The 5,165-nt window shown below is 31.0% G+C and overlaps 1 protein-coding gene across 1 annotated transcript in view; it reads right to left on the bottom strand.

Moving 5' to 3' along the window:
• LOC118735674 (transcription factor HNF-4 homolog) overlaps positions 1–5,165 on the bottom strand; it is a 74,778-nt gene that overhangs the window by 48,753 nt on the left and 20,860 nt on the right. The window lies entirely within an intron of this gene.

The raw sequence follows: 5,165 nt of genomic DNA on the forward strand, positions 1-5,165 counted from the left end.
CCTTTCCTTTCCTTTCCTTTCCTTTCCTTTCCTTTCCTTTCCTTTCTCTCCTTTCCCTTCATATATTTTTACTCTCTCCTGTAAAATCTTGGTGACATTACATACGCGATTTTGAGTTATCGTGATACGCGGTTTTGTACTTTAAACGACGATATATATATATGTATGTATTTATGTAAGTATATATGTATATTACAGGTATCAATTCATTACATTGTGTTTACATTTTAATTGTAAAGCATTGGCACGGAGTGCTTGTAAATCAGTTTTATCTCTAAACTTTCCATCAATAAATTTATAATGTTTAAAAAAAAAGTAAATTATCAGACAACGCACAGTGCTCCCCTTCCATATGAAATGTGGGCAAAAATAAAATTATGGACGGATTTAAATTAAGATTCGCGTTTTAGTACAATTGAGGACGCTAAATTCATACCTTTCATACTTTTACTGTAAATGCAGTTTGAATTTGAAAATTTTTCGACGCGGTAACTGAAATATGTATATCAATATGGGTATCAGACAAAAGAAAAAATCGAACATATTAAACAAGAAATAATAATTCACCACCCGTTAACTCGTTAAAACAAAAAATAAACCCAAACGAATAAACGAAATAAAAGAATCGTGCAGACCTGATGGCACTGATAATAAATGAAAAAATGATATTTTTTGTTCATTCCATTAAAATTTGCATTTTTTTTTTAAATATTGATAAAGAAAAACTGTTTATTCCAAAATTTTTAATACTGTAACATTTTATTTCGAAGAAAGTATTTTTGACATTTATTTCGGTGAAGAGCTTACGCATGGCTATGCTGTTATTAATATTCTTAGTATAAAATTTGTCGACTTTATTGTAAGGAAATTTCTGTTTAATTTGTTTTAGTGGATAAATTACCTTTACATAAATACCAAACACGTTCACAATTTTTCGATTTTTGCCCACTTAGGCGGCACTGTGCGACGTATAAATGTCTGACCTTTTGTTGGTGAGAGTTCTTGCAAACCTTCCTGTATATTTATTTCTTTCGGCAGCAGCAATACTGTACGGTTAAATAGCTAACCTCAGCATATACTCTGCCAAGTTGCTAAACATACCATCTCGCGTATTATTCCGACCTTAAAACTATGGGCAAAGTGATGTTTTCACATGTACGGAGGCTTGTCCACTCAGGCAGACTCTCCCTCTAGTTTCCTGCCGTGTTTTATTATTAATATATGTAGGTCATCTCGGTCCCGTCGCTGACCTTCGCGTACAGTCACGATAGAGCTTAAGTACGATCGCCCGGCAAGCACTCAGAGGCCATTTTGCCATAAATCTCCGATTTCAATTTTGCTAACTTTTAAAAATTAAATCTTAATCTAATCTAATGTACTTGTAAACTTCTGTATTGAGAATGATTAGTGGCGTATTTATACATAGTTTGATAATAAATACATACATATGTTTATGTATGTATATGTAGTATATAAAATTTTTATTTTATATTGGGTGCACTATCACCATTACTAAGGGTAAAGGGGTTTCGCATTCACATATGCATATGGGTCGGTTTGTATGTACATACATATGTATGTATGTATGTGTTTGTGCACTTAACATATTCACTGTTGGAGAGGCCATAAAACTCCTTGTGCTTATTGGCAATATAATAAAACTTTATGGAAATTGCTTTCAAGTTCAAGTATTTACTTAAGCTTGAAAGCATCGTCATCATCCTCACTGGTACAAATCAACAGCAACAACAACAACAACAACAACAACATCTCCCGCAATATACGAGTAGAAATCGTCAGTGTCGCCCGACTATTTACTTGTGGAAAAAAAAATGCTAAATCATATCTAATATTATTTGCCTTGTTGGCAGGCGCATAACACATACACGTACATATGTATGCATGTGTGTACCAGAGAATGGCACGAGTATACCGCAACAGTAGTAACATTGCATTTATACTCTGTACATTTTCATACATGAGTATCGTAAATATGGCTTCAGAAATTTTGCTATGTTTACTCCACTTAGTTTATATTTTCCACAGCCAAGCAGATCAAGGCTCTGGGCTCCTTGACGGCTAGTTCGAGAACGCTGAAGGACAACTTCGCTATTAGGCTTATTTTCGGGTTCCGGAACACAGCGAAATCGGTGGAAACCGTATGGTCGATGAGCTGGCATGACAGGGAATCCTTGGGGAAGTGCTCCCGGATAGTGAAAGGCTGGGTGCGCCTTGACCTTATGAGTTAGCGCAGCGAGCGCAAGTGTATAAAGTTAGCGAAACAACATGACCCCTGAATTTGCCATTAATTAGTTGTGGAAAAAATAATTTTGTCGTTCTTGTATTTTTTTTTTCAACTCAGAGATAAAAGACCAGGCTTTATATCCAAATTTGACGTTTTTTTGCCGTTCCAAGATGAGCCAGTTTACTTTTGCAAAAAAAAAAAAATTTAAATAAAAAAAAATGGTGGCAATTTTTTTTCAATGTTCAATCATTTTTAGAAGAGAAGAATAATAAAAATAGAAAAGCAAAACCGGTTGTTCTATGTACCACTTTGAAATCTAAACAAACAATAATCACCATGGTTAAAATTCAAAAAATTAAGAAGCATCCTTATCAAATTCAGTAAAGAGTTCAAGATTCATAGAAAATTGCTATACAATGTTTATCACCCTTTCGCCATCTGCATAATCTTCGCTCCAAATAACAATTACCTATTACTTGAGTGAGTAAATAATAACTGGAGCAATTCTTAGCTTCTTTGAATAAAATATAATATTTTTTCCAATTAAAAAAAGAATGAAAAAATCAAAAACCGTTTTTAAACGAGCAACATAGAAAATTATTCAAAAAAATGTATTGCTTTTTATTATTTTTAATTAATTGCCTCTTCCAAGTCGCTAAAATTATTTAAAAAAATAAGGTAGTTTAAACAACAATTAACGACAAAATCAAAATGCAATTATGCAACAGAAAAATGTATTGTTTTTATTATTTTTAACAAATTTTTAAGCCGCTTTAAGTCTTTCGAAAGACTAATTTAAAGATCTGCTAACGAGAAGATCTAAACGTTATGCTAAGACAAAACAAAAATTAAAAAAAAATAAAATAAGATAATAAAATAAAATTAAATAAAAATTAAATAAAACAAATATATATTTCTTTATAAAACCATAAAATATAAAAATTCAAATAAAATTATGTTAAAAGAAAAAACAAATTCAATTAAAAAAGGGAGAAATAAATAAAATAAGTTTCTAAAAATTAAATGATTTTAAGTGAAATAAATTTTTAAAGGAAAAAAAAAAATTAATTAAATTAAGAAAAAATATTTTTATTTTTAAAACGAAATCTAAAAACTGAAAGAAAATTACTTTAAAAAAGACAAAAAAGTATCCTTAAAATTGAATGAAATAAAACCAAAATATTTTTCTTTATAAAACCATAAAATATGAAAATTTAAAGAAAATTAAATTAGCAAAAGATAACAAATTAAATTAAAAAAAGCAATAAAAAAAATAAGTTTCTAAAAATGATAATCTAAAAACTGGAAGAAAATGAAACTAAAAAAAGGAAAAAATTTATTTACAAAAGTAAATGAAATTGAAAAATATATATTTTTCTTCTTAAAACAATAAAATCTAAAATTTAGAAGAAACTTATATTAAAAAAGAAAAATAATGTGAATTAAAAAAAAAAACAATCCGAAAATTCGAACTCGCATCTCTCAAATGTCACGCCGGTGCTTTGTTCACTTGACCATTGCGCTTTTCAGCACGAGTGGTGAATGAGAGAACTTTTCTTCCAAGACTAGAATAACAAAAATAACACAAAAGTCTTCCGAACTATTTTTTCATCTGCTTTAATTGCTCTTTGAAAAGACTTTTTACTATCTTAGCGAAAATTGCCCTGTTAGAGTCACAAAAATGGGCACTCATGCTGTTCTCTGATATGCAATTAGGTTAGCATTTTATTGTGGTGTGCGCGTGTGTGTCAGTGTTTTGTTACGCATGCATACACGTGCATTTATATTTAATTAATAAAATAGTTAATACAAAAAGTAGTAGCAGTGCATAAAATTACACCAGATCTATTAACAACTTAATTGGGGTTCAATCATTAACTTTTATTGGCTAACTATTTTATCATATAATTTTTTTTTTTTTGTTTTTGTTTACAAACACACATGCATTTTATTTGTTAAAGAGTTGCAAAGACATAAAATTGCTGAAAAACTGAAAAATTATTGTTATTCATGATGGAAGAAAAACTAGTTGGTATTAGAAGTGGTGGCTATAAGGTTAATCGCATTTCAGATATGTATGCATATACATACATATGTACGAGTATATTGTATTGCATATGTGCGATCTTTACTGGTTATTTACATTGACTATATAAATACATACATGCGTATACATATGTATTTATATAGTTTGAACTGGTTAGTTGTCCGTCCGCTTATGTATGTATGTATGTATAAAGCAATTGACGTTTATCTTATCACCGGAATGCTTTTTGCCAACACACATATAACTCTTTAATCATATTTCTTATATGTACACAATCGCAGACTTTTTGCTTACTATTCCGCTGAATTACGTACAATTTTCGATAATTGCGTAGTTGTACTTGAAGATTTACTATAAAAATATAAAAATCATAATTGCCCTCTTAGCATTTCGCATAAGCACCGCAGCGGCGCCTATTGGGGTGGCAAGTGCAACAAAAACCCAAATAACGGGTGATTTTTTTGAGGTTAGGATTTTCATGCATTAGTATTTGACAGATCACGTGGGATTTCAGACATGGTGTCAAAGAGAAAGATGCTCAGTATGCTTTGAAATTTCATCATGAATAGACTTACTAACGAGCAACGCTTGCAAATCATTGAATTTTATTACCAAAATCAGTGTTCGGTTCGAAATGTGTTTCGCAAACCCAATTGCTGCGAACGGCGACGAATCGACATTTCACGGTCTTCAGCAACACTCTCAGAAACAGACGCAATATTCTCTTCTGTACGCACTGTACGCATTCGTCCAATGTCCAATAAATGTCCAATAAAGTAAACTGAGTGCGAAACTTGGTCACAATCGCATTAATTGTTTGCTCACTTGGTCGATTATGTAGACCATAAATCGGACGCGCGAAACACATTTCGA

The sequence above is a fragment of the Rhagoletis pomonella genome, unplaced genomic scaffold (assembly GCF_013731165.1).
Source record: "Rhagoletis pomonella isolate Grant_MI unplaced genomic scaffold, Rhpom_1.0 Rhpom_scaffold_00003, whole genome shotgun sequence".
Classification (NCBI taxonomy): domain Eukaryota; kingdom Metazoa; phylum Arthropoda; class Insecta; order Diptera; family Tephritidae; genus Rhagoletis; species Rhagoletis pomonella.